Genomic DNA, 12,637 nt, shown 5'->3' with positions numbered 1-12,637 from the left:
CAGCTGAGTGATTTGGCATGCTGCGCAAGCGTAGACCACGCTGCGCATGTGCTGATCATGCTGCGGCGCTGTGCCGGGCTAAAATCTACTCGCCACGGGTGAGTAGATTGCCCTAATTGTCGAGCCCTGATCATTCAAGAAGTCATTGAGTCATTGTGGATAGTTCTCTGAAAACTTCCACTCAATGTGCAGCAGCAGTCAAAAAAAGCAAAACAGACTATTGGGAATCATTAAGGAAGGGATTGATAAAAATACAGAAAGTATCGTATTGCCTCTTTATAAATCATGGTATGCCCACATCTTGAATACAGAGTGCAGATGTGGTTGCCCATCTCAAAAAATAGATTTTGGAATTGGAAAAGGTTCAGAAAAGGAAACCAGAAAGTATTAGGGGTATGGAACAGCTTCCATATGAGGAGATATCAATAAGACTGGGACTTTTTGGTTTGGAAACAAGAAAACCGAGGGAGCGGGGGTTATGTTAGAGGTCTATAAAATCATGACGTGTATAGAGAAAGTAGATAAAGTAATGCTATTTACTCCTCCTCATAACACCAGAAATAGAGGCCACCAAATGAAATTAAGAGGTAGCAAGTTTAAAACAAACAAAAGGATGTATTTTATCACACATCTCAAAGTCAGTTTGTGGAACTCTGCCAGTGGATATTGTGAAGGCCAAGACTATATCAGAGTTAAAAAAAGAACTAGATAAATTCACAGAGGATAGGTTAGTCAATGGCTGTTAGCCATGATGGGTAGGGGTTCTGTTTGCCAGAAACTGGGAATGTGCGACAAGGAATGGATCACTTGCTGATTACCTGTTCTGTTTATTCCCTCTGCGACACCTGGCATTGGCCTCTGTCAGAAGACAGGATACTTGGCTAGATGGACCTTTGATCAGACCCAGCATGGTTTTTGTTTGTTCTTATGTTTCTCTTACTCATTGTCTCTCTAAACAGTCCCAGTCTTTTCAAGTTGTTCTTCGTATGGAAGTTTCTCTTTGCCTCTATTTTTGCCACTTACCTCTTCACCCCATTTCTGCTGTATCTTTTTTGTGACAGTAGTGAACATATTACTGTAGGTGAGAACGTATGCTATAATATTTTCTTCACTATTTTTTAACATGTTAACAGTTTGATTTTGTGGCTGCTGCTGACATGAGTAACCAGTTATCCCCAACATTTCCATAAAGGTACTCTGGTCTTTCATCTGAATAGTTACAGTTAATATATAACCCTGAATAGAATCTAATCCTATTCTCTTTGAAGTTAAGGGAAGTGTTGCCATTGATTACAATCATACGGATAAGATCAATAATGAGGAAATACCAGATTTAAAATACAGGAAAATGCTCTTGTGGGATATTTGTGTAATCAATACAGTATTAAGTATTCAGATACTATCAAATACTTGGTATTTTCAGATTTCCAGTATTTGATGTAAACTCTATTACATTCAATAACCTTTTTACTAACATTTTCAGAAAATTCAACAATAATAACACTTAGAAAAATAATCCTGACTTGTAGCTCACAATATTTTACATAAATGCTGGTTTTGTTGCTCTTCCTAAAACTAGCCAATTAGCCCGTCATAAAATGGGATTTTCAGGTCTCTCCTCCACGTCCTATTCCCTTTCTATCTCAGTCTTCTTTCCTGAGCCTCCGGTCTCTCACTCCGTCTCTCTCTCTCTCCCCCCTCCTCTACTGCCTCCCCTCCCCCCTCAGCTCTCCTCCATCTCCTGCCTCTCTCTCCGTCTCTCTTTCTCTTCTCCCCCTCCTGCCTCTCACTCTCTTTCTCTTCTCCTCCCCCTCCTGCCTCTCATTCTCTCTTCTCCTCCTCCTCCTGCCTCTCACTCTCTCTTTCTCTTCTCTTCCTCCTCCTGCATGGGGAGCATGGAGCCCAAATGGCCACTTGTACTGCTTGCTCCCATGTGGCGGCCTGGCTGAGTGGCGCAGAAGAAGTCAGCTGAGCACCACAGTGGGAGGCAACAGTGCCCCCCAGAGGCAACACCAAACGCTACAGCGTTACAGAGTCACAGACATTGGGCTACTATATATGTGATGTGGACAGCTAAATGGAAACCAAAATGTAAGAGAGACTGTGATTGATCAGTTTGCTGCAGAGACAAATAAGAGAGGCCACATAAGTGCTATACCAAATAATCCTGCATGACTAATACTGATGGCTTGAAAATGTTACAGACTTTTCAGAAAAGGACTCAAATTAATTAAGAAATGGTGAAAATAAATTAGTTGCCCAAAAGAATGAGGTAAAAAATTCTTCACTGAATGCTTCAAACACTGTTTATCTCTTATAGTAATCAAAGCAGCCTGATCATATCTCAGTATGGATTAGTAAATTTATCCACTGCCTATGAATTAATTTCAACCTGAATTTCCTTTAAGCCATCCCACAGACAGATGCCTTTCAATGGGCATCTTTTGACATTCTGGTCTCAATTTCAGCAGTGTCAATGTGGAAGAACTCTAGTGAAGCTGATGGAATTATACCAGATGACACCATACTGTGCCCCGAATTTAGCTGTTCAAGTATTGCACAGTCCCAGAAAATCACTGTTCGTTTGAGAGTGCTGACTACTCAAATCCCTGGCACCTACAGGTTGTTATGTTCATAAAATAACAAAAAACAATGCCAAAGTTTTAAAAGTCTGCTTGATGGATTCCTAGTACACAAACCTTCCTTCCAACCTGAGTAATTACATTCTGCCTACATATTCTCTCCCTGCAGTTTCAGTTCCCTGCTATGTGACTGTTCCTGCATGCAAAAAGGAATGCTTTTCAGTGCATGCTTTTCAGTCACAGGTGCATGGAAATATTTCTAGTGACATACTGGCTCAAACCCTACCCTCAGCTATGTAAGCAGGGCTCTTCCTGACATTGGTGCAAGCCAGCCTGTGCACACTTAATAGCATAATTTGGCCCTTAATTTGTAAGGTATTTTGTGATCCTTCAAATTGAAAGATGCATCTAGACATTTAAACTACTATCTGATAATCCTGGGTTTATTGGTTAATTCAAATGACTATAGGCAACCTCCACCCGCTTTGCTGACTCCGTATCAGGGGCAGCAAGGGGGAGGGAGGCAGGAGAAGGTACCCATGGGGAACCAGGTTTTATGTCTGCTCCCTGTGCATGCTGGATCCCATGGAGCTGCCTCCCACTTCCCATGCTGCCTCTCACAGAGGCAGCAGTGCTGGAGGCAGGCAGAAGCCAGTGCTTAAAAGCTGGCTCCCCATGAGCACCTGATCCTGCGGAGTCGCCTGCCCCCCACAGATGCACACTCTGCTGCTTCTGTATCAGAGGCAGCAGCAGGGGATGTGGGTAGGTGGGATGCCAGAGAAGCCTCTGTCCACAGGAAGCTGGGCCCCCTGCAGACAGGGGCTGCTGCTGCACAGCAGTCTCTGTCCGCTGTGGGCCCAGACTCACCATAGACAGACCAGACCAGCTCTGCCTGGCACCCCACGGAGTGGCAGGGGGCTCCCTGGGAGTTGGGCTGGAAGTGCACTAGCTGTCATCCCCAGGGAATATTTAGTAACCATATAAGTGTTAAAAATTGTTGTAGATACACAATTACTAAAAAAACACAATATCTAACATCCCTGTTAAAAGATTGTTTTTCATATATAAAGACAAGCAACTTCTTTACTTGGAGTTCCTTCGATGAATGGGCTCGAGTCAGATTTTTAACATCACTGAAGTACAATTAACCTCTCAGTCAGTAATACTATATTTCCAGTAAGGAGTATTTCTATTGACAGCACAACTGCAAAGAAGCCGTTATGATGTCATTACAAGTCACAAAGCTCCTGCGTCTTCCATCTCCCCACCCTAATCTTCCCTAAATTCCCCCTTATACCAGTTTGAGCCTCTCCTATTTCTTTAGTTCTGCTTTATTGCATAAGAAGGTCAATACTGGTTTGGAAAATTAGTCCATCTAGCCCTGTTGTCTGATCTGGCCAAGGCCAGATGTTTCAAAGGGAATGAACAGAACAGGGTAATTTATTGAGCGATCTCTGCTTTTTTGTACATTCCCAACTTCTGGCAATCAGAGTTTTATGGACACCCAGATCATGGGAGTGTCCCCCAGTCATTGATAGATGTGGATCTAGCTCCCATGATCTTCTCATCCTTCTTTGAACTCAGTTATGCCTGTTGGCCTTCACAACATCTACTGGCAATGAATTCCACAGATTGAGGAATGCACACTGTGTGAGGAAGTATTCCCTTTTGTTACTTTTAAATCTCCTGCCTGTTAATTCCACTGGGTGACCTCTGTTTCTTGTAGAATGTGAAGGGGTAAATAATACTTCCTTATTCACTTCCTCCATACCATTTATGATTTTATAGGCCTTCATCATCTCCATTCATCTCTTTTCTAAGGTGAACATTCCCAGTGTTTTCAATCTCTCCTCACACAGAAGCTGTTCCATACCCCTTATCATTTCTATTGTCCTTCTTTCTACTTTTTCTAATTCTAATAAATCTTTTTGAGATGGGGTGATGAGATGGGGTGTACCGACCCTGCAGTGGGGCTGCAGGGGTTATGCCTGGCTACCTAGCTGAGAAGGCCCCGCCCCCACAACCCAGCTGGTCATGCTCCAGCTGGAGGCCAGCTATAAAGGCCTGTGGAGCAGCTCAGTCTGAGTGCTGATGAGAAAAGAGGTACCACAGGAACTCCTAAAAAAGCAGCACAGGTACACCCAGATGCCATCGCCAGACAGCAGGGAACCACAGCAGAAACTCCCAGGCTGGAGGAAAGATACTATGAGGGAGAGCTTGGTAGGAAGTAGCCCAGAGCAGGGAGTTGAACCCCGAGTGCTCAGCATGTTTCAGCAGGATTCCCCACCAAGCCACTCCATTGCTGACAGGGCGGGCCAGGGTCCCTGTACCCCTGCTGCAGAAACCTCACAAGGGCCTCTAACCTGCCCTATACTATTGATTCTGGCTGCCAGGCCACACTGCCCTGAGGCAAGGTACTACTGACTTTGAATGGTAGGATGCATGCAGGGTCAAGCTCCAAATGAGAGGCCTCAGAGGCTTTATGCCACCTCCAGAGGGGAATAGGCAGGCTCGCCCCGGAACAGGTAAGCAGAACTGCATGTAGTACTTGAAGTGTGATTGTACCATGAATTTATATAGTGGCATGCTGATATTTTCTGCCTTCTTGTCTCTCCCTTTCCTAATGTTTCCTAACGTTCTGTTAGCTTTTTGACTGCCATGATACATTGCAGATAGTTCTCCATAAACATCTGCTCAATAACTCCAAGATCTATTTCTTGAGTGGCAGCAGCTAATCTAGAGCCAGTCTCCAGGTATGTATATCATTGTATATTCTTGAAACTATTTACTCTTATGTGTGTATAAGAACATAAGAATTGCCAGACTGAGTCAAACCAAAAGTCCATCTAGCTCAGTATCCTCTCTTCTGACAGTGGTCAATGTCAGATGACCCAGAGGGAATGAATAGAAATGGTAGCCATCAGTTGATCCTCCCCATCACTCATTCCCAGCTTCAGACTTACAGAGGCGAGGGAGACCATTCCTGCTTCTCCTGGCTACTAGCCATTGGGGGACTTTTTCTAGCTCTTTTCTGAGTCTTGTTCAAGTCCTGGCCTTCAGAACATCCTCTTGCAAGGAGATCCACAGTTTGACTGTGTGTTGTTTGAAGAAATACTTCCTTTTATTTGTTTTAAACCTGCTAACTATTAATTTCATTTGGTGACCCCTCGTTCTTGTGTTATGGGAACAAGTAAATAAATTTTCTTTTTTTTACTTTCTCACTAGTCATGATTTTATAGACTTCTACCATATCACCCCTTAGCTGAGTTGATACTTATGGGCGTTTGTAAGGTAAAACTAAATACTATGTACAGTATTAATATGCTACTGATGTCCAAATGGTTTGACTCAGTCACTTGCTCAGGTTCTTCATGTACTCCCAGGACCTTTCCGATATAATAAGTCTGCCCCTTGCTTATACAGTGCAAGCATTATAACCTGAGTGAATTTGTCTAATCATCCAACACTGTTCACAGCTCCTAAAGGGCTGTGGTCATCTTCCCCCATAGAATGGGGGAACCATCCTTGGCCCACATAAAGGTAACACAGTAAGATCTCCCAAAGATATTGCATGCGATTGCCATATTTGTTATAATTACTGTACTCTCCAGTGCGCTCCAGCACTGTAGAATTGCTACTAATTGCCAAATGAATTTCCTTGCTTACCCTGACCCTTCTTTTAGCTCTCTGTGGTATACCAATCTGCTCTGAACTCTCTCTGTGCTGCTCCAATTTGCTGCCTCTCAGGTCCCAAATGCAGTCTATTTTTAGAATATAAACTCCTACAGAGATCAATGGGAGCATTTGAGCTCAAAAAATAGGATGCAAGATGGTACATTAATAGTTTTCATACTTACACTCCCCTGTTTATTCTTTCAGATGCTGTAGCTTTTCTACCAGTATCTCTTGTGCCACTCACACTATCTCCCACTTTTTCAGCTGACTGTTCTGATCATTTTAAAATAAAGCACTGGGATTTAAACACATGCTGAAGTGCTTAAATGCTGTTCTAATTAGGAATGAATGTAAGCATGTACTAAAATGCCTTCCTGAATCATGAGCTTCATGGCCCTTCCTGCCTCCCCCAAATCCCCTACTTTTCCATTCTAAAATTCATAAGATTCTTGGCAGCCCAATCCTGCTCCCCATGAAGGTAACAGGGCATTTCCCTTCAATTTCAATGGGAGTAAGAGTGAGAACTGGGTTTTTCTTTTTCTTCTCTTGTATCAAAACTCCAACTGAAGTGTTTGAAAATAGGAAATGATCTCATCTGAGTAACTCTGAACATTGATGTTAACTTACAAAAGACACTAGAATAACAGTCATGACTTGCAAACACTCAGGAGATTTATTTTTCAAACATAAGAAAGAAAGATTTATTTTTTTTCCTGTATCTCTCCCTCCCCACTTCTCTTCCAAAATACTAGAAAACACCGACTGACTGACTGACTGACTGACTGACTGGCAGTGGATTAAAAATTACATTCTAAAATGCAGCAGCAATGATTCCAAACTGTCATGATCTACTGCTATTTCACTAAACTGTGAGTGACTAAACTATGTGAGAGAAGGATTATTTTTTAAGAAAAGTAAATACATTTCTGTTTGGCTGAAATTTTGATGTCAGGATATCATGGGAGGAAATGGCCAAGTTTAATGCTAAAAATCCTTGCTAATGTTAGACAGGGGAGCATCATAATATATAAGTGTGTATGTCTGACCCATGTATGTTGTTGAAGGCTGTATCATAATGCATATATATTAGAGGGCTGAATTAAAGTTGCATGATCAGTCTTTATCCATGCTCCTCCTTACTTTTGAGGGCTTGACTCTGCAACTTTAATGATGCAACTTTTTACATGTGCTATTGTCTTTGCAAAAGAGGTGCATATTATTAACACCTCTATGAATATGTGCTTAATAGAAAACAAGCAATTGTGCTGCAAGCCCAAAGATTCAGTACATGCCTCCCACGCAATAAGCTTCCAAACTGGAGACCACATGATGTTTACTTCTCACCAGGACCCATTTATAGACATGTTACTCATCACTGCTGCAGTTGCACATGCATCGATAAAAGAGAAGAAAAATTACTGCATCTCCTTATACAGTTTGGAATAAAGATTAATCCTTCTCTTTAGCATTATAGTTTGAGTATTTGCCCCTCCTACACTGTATAATCCCTTATACACTATAGTCAATAGAGAGTATCCAGCATATTTCCCATGTGCTATATACTGACAACGTGCAAATTCAGCACACTATTAAATAAAAATCATTGCAATTATTTAAAAAGTAAATGGGCAAAGAAAAGGATACACGTTTTAAAAGTAGAGAAAGGCAGCAAATTGCAAGGAGAAGGTTTCCTTTAGAAATGCCAGTACCCACAGAAAAGAATTTTATCCCCAGAGCTTATAAATTATAGCACAGCACTAGAAGCAAATAAGCATCCTGGGAATGAAAGATATTAAATTCAGTAAAGTAAGAAGGGGACAGAGTTCATGAACTTTCATAAGTCTGAGGCAGAATTGGTATGATATTCCAAACAGACAGAACTAAAGAAGAAAAACATACAGAGGACAAAAAAATTCAGGGCCATATCCTTAGCTGGCAATGTACTCGAGGGAATTGGTGCAGCGAAAGAAAAAAATAGGTAATCCATTAGATAATCCTAGTTTTGCCATTTAGCAGGGAAGAGATTTACCCTTCCTGAGAAGGTAACTTGAAGGTTTAGGGGATCTGTTTTAAATTAGTTGGTTTAATTAGTTGCCTTATTATGCTTCCCTTATTTCCTTTCAACTGGCACCATCCGTTGAGATCACCTTCTCCTTTGCATCCGTTTTAATATTTATATCATATGTGGGATATTTGGACTGTCAGGTGGAATAGACTGTAGAAAGTCACGTGTTCCAGCCATACGTATTAGCACTGAGAACAGGATTAGAGGGAGAGATTTTTTTTTCTCTAATAACCATGTTTATGTTGGGTGAGGATTAGGGTTACCAAAAGGAAATTGGCTCTCTTACCCTTCATTAACTGAAATTCATAGACATAAATAAATAAATAATGTTTTTCAAAAATAATTTTCATGGATTATTTCAACTTTTTTTGTTCATTTTGAGGCACAATGTTCCCACCCCTATGTTCATTTGTCTACAAAATATGTAAACAAAAAATTATTTTTCTTCACAAAAAAAATAATTCTTGAAACCTTGTTTGTTGAGAATAACATTTTAACCATCTTTATTATTAAACTACTTTAACATCTCTTTACTTGCTTTCCTTCCTGTTATTGTTCAAGGTAAACTGCATCTCCATGTAGAGATGACAACAGTGGAAATGAAGGTAATTTTTTACTTTTTGCAGTTTTGTAGGAAGTGCACAAGGAAGCACCAAGAGAGGTTGTGAAGCACAATATCTAGCAAACAGAAACAGCCCTTCAGACTGTTAGGCAAAGGATGACATATAACCATTACACCTGACACACAGCTCCCATTATTTCTCGTTAGGATATCAGTGCTGTTACGTCTGCTGGCACATTTTTTGCCAGGCTACTGTTTGCCCCAATGCTGAATTAACAATTGTTCCTGCAGAAAGGTAACAATTTAGAATAGTGGCTGCTGAGGGGTATTTCAGACCAATAAGTGAAGGGTAGATTTCAAAGCAATTGCTAAATGTGGCACTGTGTTGACCCTATTGTCCAGCATAACATTTTAAGTGATAATAAAGAGAGAACAGATAATGGTATATGTTTGCATCTGTTTGGAGAACTCTGTGTTAAAATGCAGTATTATTAGTCTCTGAATGGTTGCTAGGCTACCCTTCTATATATTTGGAGGCACAGCAGTTGATCTGTGCATGCAATTTATGTGGACATTAATCAGTAAGTGCAAGGAAATAAATGAACACATGAGAAGTGAAATTTTTACTCGGGGTAGGGTGGTGTATGTGTCTTAAATCAATTTTTAAATCAATTGAAATAACACAATGGTAATTTTTTCAGATTAAAAATCTTTTAACTTTCAGAATGTAAATGGCCCTGATATGATATGATTATGTAAGCCCTGATAATAATTCGGTAGAAGCCAGTTCTCCAAGGAGCTTAAGCAATTAAATGTATTTCTTATTCAGCTACATTGGCATGTGTGATCTGCTGTCACCAAATCAGTCATGTGACAATGATAAAGAAATATAGTTTTGAAGAAACTACCCCATGCCCTCAGAGTCTCTCTTTGCATAGCAAGGCTTTGCTGTAAAAAGTCTTTACCAAGAATGAATATTCAACAGCGGATTGTCCAGATGAGCCATTAGCTTCATTCTTCCTGCAGCTGTGTCCGCTTTCTGCTCTTCAGGAGAATTTCATGCAGCCCGCTCAGTTTGTTTATCACATCCCAAGGGCTGTGGGGGGTTAGAACGCTTCTCACCAGGGTCTGGAACCAGGGCTACGTCTAGACTGGCCCCTAATTCCGGAAAAGTCATGCAAAGCAGGTAAGTCAGAATAGGGAAATCCGCGGGATATTTAAATCCCCCGCGGGATTTAAATAAACATGTCCGCCGCTTTTTTTCCGGCTTGGGGAAAAGCCGGAAAAAAGCATCTAGACTGGCGTGATCCTCCGGAATAAAGCCTGCTTTCAAGTAGGAATAAGAGATCCTCCGGAAAAGGGCTTTATTCCGGAGGATCGTGCCAGTCTAGATGCTTTTTTCCGGCTTTTCCCCCAGCCGGAAAAAAAGCGGCGGACATGTTTATTTAAATCCCGCGGGGGATATTTAAATCCCCTGCGGATTTCCCTATTCTGACTTACCTGCTTTGCATGACTTTTCCGGAATTAGGGGCCAGTCTAGACGTAGCCCAGCAGAACATGTGGTCTAGTTCTTCTATGCACAATACCTTGAGCAGTCAATTTTGTAGGCTATTGGGGTACAGATATATTCAATGCCAACAGCTGTTGTTGCTACCCATATTTTACCTGGTCCATTCTTAGCAGTATTAGATCTCCTCATTGAGGTTTCAATAAAATGGATTCTGATAGTTAAAGAATAAAAATTGAATTCTCTTAGATTTGGCATGTCGCCACTCCGTCACCTTTGAGCAAGAATATTAAAGGCAAAGGATTTGTTTTTATCTTTAAGATTGATAATATTGCAACATATTTTGAGGACTTTCTGTGTATATTTTCCAGTGTATTGTCCTTACAGGGCTGTGAAACTAATATGAATGCCACAACTAATCAGACCAGCTATGGGAAATTCTCATTACTTGTAATTTCTAATTGCAGAGGCATAGCTGTATTAGTCTGTACCTGCAACAACAAGGAGGAGATTGTCTGGTTCGACCAATATACATGGCAGAGAGACATTTTTGGCACTTGATGGCATATATCACATTAGTAGATGTGCAGGTGGATGAGCCACTAACATTGGGGTGTTGTCACTTTTATACATATCTGGACAGAGTTGGTAAGGAAGTTTGTTGCAGGACTAGGTTCTTAGGTGGGTGTTTCTGTGGTGATGTGTGGCTGCTTGAAAGAATTTGCTTCAGGTTAGTGGGTTGTCTGAAGGTGAGGACTGGCCTGTTTCCCAAGGCCTATGAGAGTGAGGGATCATTTTCTAGGACAGGTTGTAGATTGTCTATGATGCATTGGAGAGGGCAGTAGGTGATGACCAGTGGTGTTCTATTATTTTCTTTGTACAAGCGACATCATCACAGGACCTAATCACGTAAATCCCACCATCAGCAATGCCCCTTTGTCATGTACGTTGGCCAAACTGGACAGTCTCTGCACCAAAGAATAAATGGACACAAATCAGACATCAAGAAAGATAACATACAAAAACCTGTAGGGGAACATTTAACCTCCCTGGAAATACAGTAATGGATTTAAAAGTAGCCATCCTTCTGCAAAAGAACTTCAGAACTCAGTTACAAAGGGAAACAAAGATTTAAACTGGTTAACGTGCTACAAAGGCAACTTCCACTCTCTTGATAGTCTCTCTCCCCATCAGCTGCAGTGAATGAGCCAGGTCCATCCTGACTTGATTAGCCTCATTAACAGTTAATAAGTAACTTATTTATTTTGCTGGGCTTATATATACACCCCTGCCTCTGTAATTTCCACTCCAGTTCATCTGCTGAAGTGGGCTTTACCTGTGAAAGTTTATGCCCTAATAAATTTGTTAGTCTCTAAGGCCTAGTCTACACTAGGACCTTAGTCCTAAATAACCCTTCCCCCAGGACAAATTTGTACATGATGCATCCACACTACTAAGTCTGTTATTCTGAAATAAGGGACCGCAGAATTTGAATTCTGTATTCCTGCTTTTCATAAGGAGTAATGCTATTTCCAAACTTGTAAGTCTGAAATAACGTTTAGTGTGGATGCTTCAGTGCTGCTAATTAAAACTAATTGGCATCTGGGAAGCCTCTCGCAGCTCCCCAAAGTGCTTACTGGGACTCTGAGTCCAAGGAAGTGCATCCACATTAGTGGATCCTGCCTCAGACTACATTTGATTCTTCCCCATTGTGAGGACATGGAACTTTGAATTTGTAAAATCGGGTGCCCAGAAGTCCAACTTAGTAAATTTGAAATGATCTCCTAGTGTTGACATGACCCATGATGCTACAGAACTCCTCGTTGTTTTGGTAAGTCATAGATTGAACATAAGATTCCTGAGGTAGCCATGTCCTGCAAGTTTGGATATAGTTTAGAGCTGTATTCTTGCTTGTGGCCCTTTGAATCAGTTCTATTTTTTATGGTGAAACAGGTAGCCCATTCCAAATTCCACAGAGATGTGCTTCAGTAAAAGCAGAGCTAGCAGAAAAGTTTCAAATTTGTCTAATAAAAAGACTATCTTAAAAAACATTTAAAACAATAATGAAAATGGCTACTTTTTTAATTCTCTCTCATCCAGAGTTTCTGGGGCTTGTGGTTCGTCCCAAGCCTAGAGCTATCAATACCATGCAAATGCTTTCTGGACTTCTTGCAAGCCCACATAGCCACCAAACGTTTTTTCTGTTTGGGCAAAGCTGGGCTTGAGTCTGAAAACTGTTTTGAATT

The 12,637-nt window shown here is 41.1% G+C and overlaps 1 protein-coding gene across 4 annotated transcripts in view; it reads right to left on the bottom strand.

Moving 5' to 3' along the window:
- Positions 1-12,637, bottom strand: part of SMPX (small muscle protein X-linked) — an 80,596-nt gene that overhangs the window by 8,046 nt on the left and 59,913 nt on the right. Inside the window, exon 5 of one of the 4 annotated variants that reach the window (XM_006128754.5) lies at positions 10,397-11,359. The exons of the other annotated variants lie outside the window; for them this stretch is intronic. The gene's annotated coding sequence lies outside the window, so the exon portion shown is untranslated. Of the gene's footprint in view, positions 1-10,396; positions 11,360-12,637 lie in introns of those variants that run through there. 4 annotated transcript variants of the gene reach the window in all.

Source organism: Pelodiscus sinensis, chromosome 1 (genome assembly GCF_052426305.1).
Source record: "Pelodiscus sinensis isolate ZL-2025 chromosome 1, ASM5242630v1, whole genome shotgun sequence".
Classification (NCBI taxonomy): domain Eukaryota; kingdom Metazoa; phylum Chordata; order Testudines; family Trionychidae; genus Pelodiscus; species Pelodiscus sinensis.
This window is presented reverse-complemented; position numbering and strand designations above follow the sequence as displayed.